We start from the raw sequence: 12,049 nt of genomic DNA, 5'->3' as shown, positions 1-12,049 counted from the left end.
TAATTTAAGAAATCTAGACTCCAATTCATAAATCATAAACTCTAAAAAATATATTTTAGACTTCTAATTTATAAATTCTAATCCTTAAAATATATTAAAAGTACTAATTTTATTAGTTTGACATAATTCAAAATTATGACACATAATTATAAATAGTTTTTAAAATATGAATTTCCAAGTAATTTTCCCAAATATTTTCTGTAAAAATGAAAAATATATAAACTTATAAATATTCAGTCTTCCCTTTTGTTAACATGATGATGAATGCTACTACTGGTGGGACTATAAAAGAAACTCTATTTGATCATAGTCAACAATATATTTTGCTTTTTTGGGCCCAACATAAATATTATTTTATTCCATTTCTTTTTATTATTTTATATAATTAAATGAAAAATGACACTTTTTAAAATAAACCAAACTTCAATTTAAAAAACTATATTGAAATAAAACCTCTAAAAGAAATAAAATCATGAATGACATGAAATCTTGATTGGCACTACCAAAAATAAAAAGGAATTCATTGGAGATAGATTATCAATAATTGTCAGATTTCTTTTGTATACATAATGTTTCAAGAATATTTTTCACTATATTTCTTATACATTCCGCAAATATTCATTATTTTTTTTTTTATAGTTGATAAAAGATCTAATCTGTTGTATCCCGGAAAACGATAGTCAATAGCAATTAAATCTGTTTTAAAATAATTGTTAATACAAACCTCAGAATACACCATCTAATTTTCAATTCATCAGTTTAGATTACCAATATTTTATTTGTATTACGTAATTTCAGTATAATAATAATGTTATAACCGCATTCTTGTTTCGTTTGTCTTTTTAAACTAATATTTCCTACAATAATTTCTCATTATTAATGGATGCCAACATGGCTTTTTTTGTGTGTATATATATTGCACATTAATCCATTGATAATATTAGGAGTTTCTTTTTTAAAAAGAAAAAATTGTGGATATATAAGTAATATTCTTGAAATCCATGAAGTGGAAGTAGATCTGTTCAGAGCCCGAGTACCCATCCGGTCCGTTCAGGTCCATATCTCTTGGACCGGATTTGGACAATGAAAATTGATCTTAGGTCCAGTCCGGTCCAGGCACGTTAAAATCCGTCTATTTTTTGGACGGGCTTATGATTAATAAAAATAACACGGGCCGGCCCAACCCGGTCCACCTGTTAATATTAATTAATAAATTTATATATTAAATATTTATTTTTTATAGTTAACAATTATATATAGATAGAGGTGTGTTTATATGGTTTCGGTTTGTGATTTGATTTTAAAGTCCAAATCCGCCTAAATTAATAATGGGCTGGACTGGATTTGTACTGAACATTTTTTATCTTAAAAGCCCAATAGGTCCGAGCCCGGCCCAGCCTGTCCTCTAAGTGGAGGACCCACTCCATAAGTTAAAGCATATAAACATCCACTTATTTAAAACTGAAAAGGAAGAAAGTATATATGTGGTGGAGTCCATTCCAACTGTATATTGCACAAATATCTGAATTCTGCCACAATAATATTTATGTTTCTAACTTTTGTCCTTTAGATCTTATATATAATAAACTTATAATGATTGATATTGGATTCTTGAATTTACCATATATATGCCCATCACTTTTAATTGATTCTATCAATCTAACAAAACAATAATGTATATTTAATAATAATAAAATGCAAAATAGTATTCAATCAAAGTTTGTAAAAAAAAACCTAATTCATCTCTATAGATCGATTTAAAATTGTTGGAATTAATTGGATATGGATCCAATTAGGCCCGTCCGAAATGGAACGGGCCTAAACCCAATAAGAATTAGGGTTAGACGATCTATTTATTCAGTATAAATAGAAACCCTAATCTATCATAACTCTAAGAGAATTAAAAGAGAATAAGGAATTAGGTTTTAGAGATACAGTATCTCAAAAACACAGAAAAGAGAATTTTTCTCTCATGCTTCCTCCTTTTGGCCGCCGCCCCCCTCTCTCTCTTTGGGATTCGTCGTCACTTTAGTTCGTGAACCAATTGTCTTCCTCTCCCAATTCTATTGGCATGGTTGAAGGCTTGACCGGTGATACTAGATCGGGTGATTGATCCGAAATTCTTCCGCTGCAAATCAAGAACGGGATCTACGCTACAAGAGGTAACCCGTAAACCCGTTTACTTATTCGGATAAATATATATGTTGCGAATATATGCTTATCCCAACATTGGTATCAGAGCCATTGGATCTAGTATTCCGTCTTTACCGAGAATCCGTTTGCGTTTGAATCTTTTTTGAAAGATTAAAAATAATTCATTGTTATTATTTTTTATGATTATACACTGGAATTGATTGATTGCATGATTAAATTGAATTAGGGTTCGATTTAAATGTTTTTTACTCAATTAAACCCGTTTTAGGTTTCTGTTACCTTCTGATTTTTCGTTCCGCTCGTCAAATCGAAAAACCGACCACACCATCGAGTCCAGAGACCCCGAAAACCCTAGGTTCCATATATTTTTCATCGCCGGAATTGGCCGGGAAGGCGGCGCGTGGCCTTCACGCGCCACCTAGGGGGGAGAAAACGCGTGTCTCCCCCCAGCCCGCCACGCGGCAGGCGCTGGTGCCAGCTGGACCAACCAGCATGCGCCACGTGGCAGCGGCCCTCCACACGCGCCAGGCGCGTGTGGGCGCGTGGGGCCTCTTCCCGTGACCAATTTTTTTTTTCCGATTTTTACAGAAACGCTTTTCTGAATTTTTCTGATTTTTTGAGAGATTTTGACGGAGGTCATGATCAAATTATATTATTCTCCGGCCTTCTTGAAATCCTAAAGTCCTCTCCAAGACTCCATAGGCTATATTTGCATAGCTTTAACAGTTCTGGCTTGAATTATGAACATTCCGTGTTATTGTTCTTAAATGAGCTAGATGAGCTGAATGTCACCTTACCTGTAAGTGACGATAGACTGAGACTGAGGTCCGGGAGACAACTTAGGTTTGTCCAATACAGGAGGGTTTTCGGGGAGATGCCTGAAATGTTAAGGAGATCTGTGATTCGTTCATTTCCTCACCCGTTCCGTGTAGGAGAAATTCCCTACATGGAAGAGATGGAAGATTTTTATGTTGGTTAAATGAACCATTTTTGTTTTTGGTGTGGTTATGGATTTAATTTTTGGAACAAATTTTTTCTTTGGGGTTTATTATTCCAGTGTTATAATTTTTGTTAGGATTTCTATTAGAATTTTTGTTTTCTAATGGATTTCTAATAAAAAAAATTTCAAATATGTTTGGATAATTTTTCATTTATGGTGTGATTATTCAAATATGTTTGGATAACAATTGGGATCTTAATTTAATTATTATTCGATTTTGATTGGATAATTTTTGGTATGTTGGATTGGAATTGACGGGCTTGAATAATTTTATATGAGCATTTAATTGCGATTTATTAAATCAGTGATTAGTTATTATTGATTTAATGATTATCTTCGACCTTAGTAGTTAAGATTAGTCAACATTAAGATCGAAATAATAAATCAAAAGTCATCTTAATTCCTTACAACAACCATATTTTTGTAATAAGTTGCAAAATCGTTACTTGTGAGTAACAAAATTCTATAAGCATTAATGTATCTAATTAGTTGGATCTAATACTAAAGTGTAAAGGGTAATTTGAGCCACTTCGGTCTCATTTTCGAATCGAAATTTAGAATGAAAATTTGATTGATTAGATATAAGTTGTCTAGAGAATTAATGTGTGTATTGAACCTTTAATAACTTCTTACTAAGTCGTGCAATACCATTTGAGATCAGTCATCAATGGCAGCAGCTAGAAAGTCTATAGTTGCTGAACTCAACAAAGACCTGAAATTAAATGGGGATAACTATGAGGTTTGGTCAATAAAAATAAACTATGTGCTTGAAGAGCAAGATGTGCTTGCTCACTTGGATACGGTTATGGCCGAACCTGAGGATGGTGCATCCCACTGCCCGTATCATCATGATGAGTTCCATGGATGATGAGTTCACTAGGCAATTCTGTAAGATTGAGTCAGCTAAGGGCCTATGGGATGCCTTGAAGGAGAAATTCGGAGGTGTGTATCTGACTAGGCTCCGCTCATTGACAATTAAGTTTGACACTTACAAGAAGAGGCCTGATCATACAATGAAAAAGCATTTAAGAGAGATGTCCAACATGATCAGTGAGCTAAATGAAGCAGGTCATCAGTTGACCAATGAGAAGAAAGTGCAAGCTGTTATCCGCTCTTTGCCAAACAGTTGGGAGCACATGAAGGTGCACCTAACCCACACCGAAGCAATTCAAACCTTCGATGCTGTTTGTCGCCACCTTGAGCTAGTGGAGGATCGTCTGGCATCGATTAAGATCAATGCTGAAGCCCATTATGTGGGAGCCCACTCAAGTGGGAGGCGTTCCAATCCTCCAAGGCAAAAGCGTAAGCGCTTCTATGGCCAGGGCAAAGAGCAAGCCAAAGAGCCTATGAATACAGAAAATAGAAAGGGAAAGAGAACAAAGAACAGAAAGAAACCAAAGCTTTCACGTGTGAAATGTTTCAACTGCCAAGAAAAAGGACACTATGCAAATGATTGCAAAGTTCCTAAGGTACACTACACTAACTCATGGTGTGAGTGAAATAAATGTATCTAGCACTGTTCTTATAGCTGAACATGATCCTTTGTGGGTTGTTGATTCAGGTGCAACGGACCATGTGACGAAGGAAAAAGAGACCTTTGTCGAGTTCCGATGAATTCCAGTCGGTTCAAGATGGATCTATGCGGGAGACAACTCGAGAGTTACAGTCGAAGGGATTGGCACATGTAGATTGAGTCTACGTGGCGGTCAAACTCTCCTCCTACAAGATGTTCTCTATGCTCCGAATATTCGGAGAAACCTTATTTCTGTGAACTCTTTGTTAAGAATTGGATTTGCCTTTCTTTTTGCTAATAACAGTTTGCATTTAAGTTTGGATAATGAATTCTATGGTTCAGGATATGTACTGAATGGTTTGACTATTTTGGATGTTGAATTACATGACTCCAATAATTTTTCTGTTACTACTTCTTCTTCTGTGGATAAAGATGTTAGTTTATGGCATGCTAGGTTAAATCACATTGGCCAAGATCGCATGAATCGTTTAGCCAAAGAGGGCTTACTAGGTAGTTTAAGAAAAGTTGAATTACCTCTATGCGAACCATGTCTTAAAGGAAAAATGCATAGAAAACCATTCGGGAAGGGTACTAGGGCAGAATTTCCTCTGCAATTAATTCATTCTGATGTCTGTGGTCCAATGAATGTGAGGGCTAGGTGTTAAGCCCAAAATATACCTAAAATATCATTAACATTTACATCATTTTTATTACGAATTTGTGTTATTTATATCTGTTTAGATTACTTTTACTTTCGAATATCTTTCTTTCTTGCAAGGTACTTGAATATTTGGTAAAATCCAAATAGGAACGAAAAAGGATCAAAAACAGAAGAAAAACCCTTCAAAAGGAGTCAAAGACGACGTAAATCGAAAGCGCCAAGTCGAGGACACGAACGAAAGCAAGAAGTAAGAAAACCTGCCGGGCCGCGACAGTGGATCCCAGACCCGCGGCCGCGACACGCGCGGTACAACCAATTCTCCCCTTCGTCCGTCGCTCAGCTCAGTGCTACGTCATTCACGGCCGCGGATTACTATCCTCGGTAAGTGCAGAAATTCACCAAGAGCATTTAACACATGCTGAAAATCCAAGAAACGCGTTCGTTCAAGTGGATAAAGACGTCCTTTCACAACGGACACGACTCTTAACCAACGGATACATCACTTCAAACACAACCCTTCAACATCTATAAATAAAGAGTTGATGTTGAGAAAAAGTGTAATGAATTGCTATAATATAGATATAGAAATCAGAGCGTAGAACTTATGTCGAAGTTCTAAGTAAAAACATTTCGAGAGTTAGAAATTAGATTCTGTACAAAACAAGATGAGGTACACATATTGTTTATAGTTTAATTACAACTCAGTAGCGTTTAGACATTGTTCCAGTTTTAGTTTGCATCATGGTAGTGGCCGACCGAATCCCTATTACGAAGTTACAGCGAGAAGATTGAGTAAAGTGTTCGCCCCCGAGCCTGACAACCTCCTAGGAAACCCAAGGAAGCGGAACCGATCAAGCCCTTCACTTGCACGCCCTCGAAGAACTCGATGCTCCTTATTCTCTGTAAACTTGTATCAATTTACATTTCATCTAATAAAGTCCGTTCTATTCGACAAATCGTTATGCAGCACTTATGGTAACCAATCCAATATAAGTGAGGCTGGTGTTTTCATTAATATGCACTTGAATTCAAAATCATTACAAGGAAACTTTGTTGAACACTTAGGCAAATTATCATCTCGAAAGAGTGTTAATTTGAGTAAGGGCAACTATCCCGAAAGGGTTTTGTCGCGTTCAAAGCCAATTAATTAGAGGTTCCGTCATTTATTTCATCATCATAATAATACAAAGTTTAAGTTGTTTTCTTTGCTTAATGCAAATGAACAAATTCATTCCTTTTTCTAATAAGTTCTAAATGTTCCTGTTTTGTAAAATTCATCCTTAAAATCAGAAGATCTTTCTAACAATCGATTTATTCTAAATATATAATCTTATTCCAGCATTTTCAAATACTCAAAGTTTTCAAATTCAATCAAATAAATTTCCTAAATTCAATTAATCCAATTTTCACTTTTTATTTTTACATTTTATAAATCTAACAAGTTCGAAATTAAAGATTCAAAAATAAGTTTTTCGTTAAAAAACGTATCTTTGTGGGATCGATATTTTTATTACTACAAGCGAAACCGTGCACTTGCGGAAATCGCTCAACAAGTTTTTGGCGCCGTTGCCGGGGATACGCCAAAATTTTTGACAAAATTTTCATTTTTCGCATTTTATTTTCGAATCTAGGTTTATACATTATTTTTATACAACTTTTATATTTTATTTATTTTCAGTTTTATAACATATTTGCTTTTAATTTTGTTTTGAAGGTAGTTTGGCTCGTGTTACAATTTCAAGTTGATGCGCAGTTCACGAAATTCGGGCACGCCACCAGATCCTTTTGATCCAGAAATTGAAAGAACACTTAAGAAAAACAAGAAAAACAACAAAAACAAAGACAAAACACCCTTAAAAACTAAAGTAGTCCAGCCAGAAATTATGGCCGATCCACCGACACTTATGGATTATGCTAGGCCAGGAATGGCCGTTGTAACTAATAGCATAGTTAGACCCCGTATAAACGCAAATCAATTTGAAATTAAGCCTGCTTTGCTTAATATGTTGCAAAACAACGTAACGTTTTACGGATTGCCTAACGAAAACCCTAATGCACATTTGACAAATTTCTTAGAAATTTGTGACACTTTTAAAATTACTGATGTAACAGCAGAAGCAATCAAACTTCGCCTCTTTCCTTTCACTTTGAAGGATAAGGCAAAAATTTGGTTAACTTCTATGCCTGCTGCAACATTTGAAACTTGGGACCAATTAGCCCAAGCATTTTTACAAAAATATTTTCCCTTAGCAAAAACCGCAAGAGTCATCAAAGAGTTGACATCTTTCACACAAAATGATAATGAAACTCTTTATGAAGCTTGGGAACGTTTTAAAGAACTTCAATGTTTATGCCCACACCACCAATTGCCAGATGCACTTTTAATGCAGACATTCTATAATGGATTAAATCCTACGACTAGAGGTTCATTAGATGCTATGTCTGGAGGGTTATTTATGAAGAAGACGTCCGCCCAAGCAAGAGAACTTTTGGAGGAAATGGCAATCAACAGCAGTATGTGGCCCGCAGAGCGTGGACATATACCAACGGCGAAACCATCATCCTCATGTACATCATCGGTTAAAGGTATAATGAATCTTGATCCTGTAGCAATGTTACAAGCCCAATTTTCTACCTTATCGCACAAAATTGATAAATTTATGGCACCATGTGATCCTAATGATCCGATCCAGAGAGACATTGACTACGAAGGTATGAACGAGATAGAACAGGTAAATTTTGTCCAAGGACAAAACCAAACTACTAATCCTTATTCTAATACTTATAATCCTGGATGGAGAAATCATCATAACTTTAACTGGAAAGATGGTAATAATAATAATAATGCAAATGCTAATCAATATCGTATAAACAATTATCAAAATCAAACAAGAGATACGATTAGCACTTTATCTTCAAAAATCGATAAATTTATAGATGCTATGAATGGAAAGGTAAGTAATCAAGACGATGGTTTTAAATGGATCGAAAATAAATTCGATCAGCTTATCAAAAACCAATCATCTAGCATCCATAATTTGGAGGTTCAAATTGGACAACTTGCTAAATCAATTCCATCCCGCAAAGAGGGAAGTCTTCCCAGCCAAACGGAAGAAAATCTGAAAGAGCATGTTAAGGCTATCACTCTTCGTTCGGGGAAAAACTACTTAGGTCCGGAAATGCCCGGAATTTCAACTTTACCTGGAAATGATTTACCAAAATCCAAAGAAGATACATTAAAACAAAAAGATACACCAATTGACTCTAATCCGAAACCCTTTGTACCAAAGCCACCTTTTCCACACAGGGTCCGAAATAAGGACCATGATAAACAACTGTTATCATTTTTAGATAAACTTAAAAATTTACATATAAATTTAACATTCATGGATGCAATTACGCAAATTCCTAACTATGGAAAATTCTTGAAAGATTTAATTTCAAAAAAGATTAGTTGGGAAGGAATTTCATCCATTTCACTTTCTGAAGAATGTAGTTCGATAGTATCAAGCAAATTACCTACTAAACTCAAAGATCCCGGATGCTTTACCATTCAGTGTACTTTGGGAAATATGGAATTCCCAAGTTGTCTTTGTGATTTAGGAGCTAGTATAAACTTGATGCCATTGTCTATTTTTGAGAAATTAGGATTAGAAGAAGACATCAAGCGTACCAATATGGTTTTGCAATTAGCGGATCAATCCACTAAAAGACCATATGGTATAATTGAAGACGTTTTGGTAAAAGTTGACAAATTTATTTTTCCTACTGATTTTGTTATCTTAGATTTTGCTTATGATGCTAATTGTCCGCTAATCTTTGGTAGACCATTCATGAACACGGGACGTGCTCTAGTTGATGTGTCAGAAGGAAAAGTAGTTTTACGAATAGGTGACGATAAGATCGAGTTCGATATGAATCAAGCGATGAAATATCCTATGGAGGATTTCGCTTGTATGAAGCTTGATTTAATTGAAGAATGTGTTAATGACATTGTTCAAAGAGAAGAAATAATAGAACCTGTAATGGGCGAAGAATTAGAAGATAAGGACCCAGAGCCTTTGATTCGAGAAGATGGACCAGTTCCGCCTTCAGTAATAGTTCCACCTAAATTAGAACTTAAAGAGCTACCAAACCATCTGAGATACACTTTCCTAGGCGGAAGTGACACTCTACCTATAATCATCTTTAACAAATTAACAGAAAATCAAGAAGAAAAATTGAAAGAAGTTGTTAGAAATAGAATAGGAAGTATGGGATGGCAGATTTCAGATTTAAAAGGGATTAATCCTAGTATTGTAATGCATAGGATTCACTTAGAAGAAGATAAGCCACCTAAAGCGGATAGACAAAGACGTTTAAATCCGAACATGAAAGAAGTAGTCAAAAATGAGATTACTAAACTTTTAGACAATGGAATCATTTATCCTATTTCGGATAGTGAATGGGTTAGTCCAATCCATTGTGTACCCAAAAAGGGAGGTATAACTCTAGTAAGGAATGATGAATGTGAATTAATACCTACGCGAACCACCACCGGTTGGAGGGTTTGTATAGATTATATGAACCTAAATAAGGCAACTAGGAAAGATCATTTTCCTTTACCTTTCATCGATCAAATGATCGAAAGGATAGCCGGTCATGCATTTTATTGTTTTCTCGATGGTTATTCCGGATTCTTTCAAATATATATTTACCCGGATGACCAAGATAAAACAACCTTCACATGTCCTTATGGAACATTTGCATATAGAAGAATGCCTTTTGGTTTATGTAATGCACCAGCAACTTTTCAACGTTGCATGACTGCAATTTTTAATGATTTCATCGAAGATATCATGGAAGTATTTATGGATGATTTTTCAGTTTATGGAGATTCTTTTGATGCATGTTTAAAAAACTTAGATAGAGTTCTTTCTAGATGCGAAGAAACGAATTTGGTATTAAATTGGGAAAAATGTAATTTCATGGTCGACGAAGGAATTGTTTTAGGTCATAAAATATCTGAAAAGGGATTAGAAGTGGACAGAGCAAAAACTTCAGTAATAGAAAAATTACCCCCACCAACAACTGTCAAGGGAGTAAGATCTTTTCTAGGACATGCAGGTTTTTACAGAAGATTTATAAAAAACTTTTCTGTGATTTCCAAACCACTTACTAATTTACTTATGAAGGATTCAACCTTCGACTTTAATGAAGATTGTATTAAAGCTTTTGAAACATTGAAAATGGCCTTAGTCAGTGCGCCCATAATTGCTAAACCCGATTGGGATTTGCCTTTTGAAATCATGTGTGATGCAAGTGACCTAGCAGTAGGATGTGTTTTAGGTCAAAGAAAGGATAAAAAATTACATGTTATTTATTATGCAAGTCATACATTGTCCGGTGCACAGTTAAATTACACAACAACAGAAAAAGAGATGTTAGCCGTAGTATTTGCATGTGATAAGTTTAGGTCATACTTATTAGGATCTAAAGTTATTATTTATACAGATCATGCAGCTTTACGTTATCTGTTTGCTAAGAAAGATGCAAAACCGCGTCTGATTAGATGGGTTTTGTTGTTACAAGAATTTGATATAGAAATTAAAGACAAAAAAGGGGTAGAAAACCTTGTCGCCGATCATCTATCAAGACTAGAAGATGAAAACGGTCCTATAGGTGAAACTGTCGGTATACGAGATGATTTCCCCGATGAACATCTCTATCATGTAGAAAGTATCATGTCACCATGGTATGCAGATTTTGCTAATTATCTTGCAACCGATATCGTTCCGGAAGGATTATCTCCCCAACAGAGGAAGAAATTTTTCTTCGATACTAAACAATATTATTGGGAAGATCCCTTTCTATTTAAATCATATGGTGACGGGATAATTAGGAGATGTGTTGGAGAAAATGAATATGAATCTATAATAACAGAATGTCATTCCAACTCGTATGGAGGACATAATGGAGTTAATAAAACGGTAGCTAAAATATTAGAATGTGGTTTCTTTTGGCCTACAATGTTTAAGGACGTTGGTTCATTTATTACTCGTTGTGATAAATGCCAAAGAACGGGAAATTTAGGAAGGAAAGATGAGATGCCCCTCAAAAACGTGTTGGAAGTTGAAATCTTCGACATGTGGGGAATTGATTTCATGGGACCTTTTCCGCCTTCCAATGGTAAAACTTACATATTAGTAGCCGTTGATTATGTTTCAAAGTGGGTTGAAGCAATTGCAACCCCTACGAATGATTCTAAAGTAGTTATTACTTTTCTTGACGATATATTTTGTAGATTCGGTTTTCCTAGGTACGTTGTTAGTGATGGCGGTACCCATTTCATAAATCGGAATTTCGATATGCTTATGAAAAAATATGGAGTACGCCACCGCGTGTCAACGCCATACCATCCTCAGTCGAATGGTCAGGCAGAGATCTCAAATAGAGAACTCAAATGGATTCTAGAGAAAACTGTTTCGTCATCAAGAAAAGATTGGTCACAAAAACTCAATAATGCGCTATGGGCATACCGTACTGCATTTAAATCACCAATAGGAATGACTCCGTACCGTTTAGTGTATGGAAAAGCATGTCATTTACCAGTTGAATTAGAACATAAAGCCTATTGGGCTATTAGAAAACTTAATTTTGATTTACAACAAGCAGGAAAGAAACGTTTGCTCGATTTAAATGAGTTAGATGAGTTACGTCATCTAGCGTATGAAAATGCGAG

The 12,049-nt window shown here is 35.3% G+C and overlaps 1 non-coding gene across 1 annotated transcript; it reads right to left on the bottom strand.

Annotated features, from left to right (window-relative positions):
• Positions 1–7,589: 7,589 nt before the first annotated feature.
• On the bottom strand, positions 7,590–7,696 carry LOC136221066 (small nucleolar RNA R71). The gene has a single exon (XR_010684857.1). It is a non-coding gene; the product is annotated as a small nucleolar RNA R71 (small nucleolar RNA).
• Between the last annotated feature and the right edge of the window lie 4,353 nt (positions 7,697–12,049).

Source organism: Euphorbia lathyris, chromosome 2, assembly GCF_963576675.1.
Source record: "Euphorbia lathyris chromosome 2, ddEupLath1.1, whole genome shotgun sequence".
Lineage (NCBI taxonomy): Eukaryota > Viridiplantae > Streptophyta > Magnoliopsida > Malpighiales > Euphorbiaceae > Euphorbia > Euphorbia lathyris.
The sequence above is the reverse complement of the archived record's forward strand: the minus strand, read 5'-3'. Positions and strand labels throughout refer to the sequence as shown.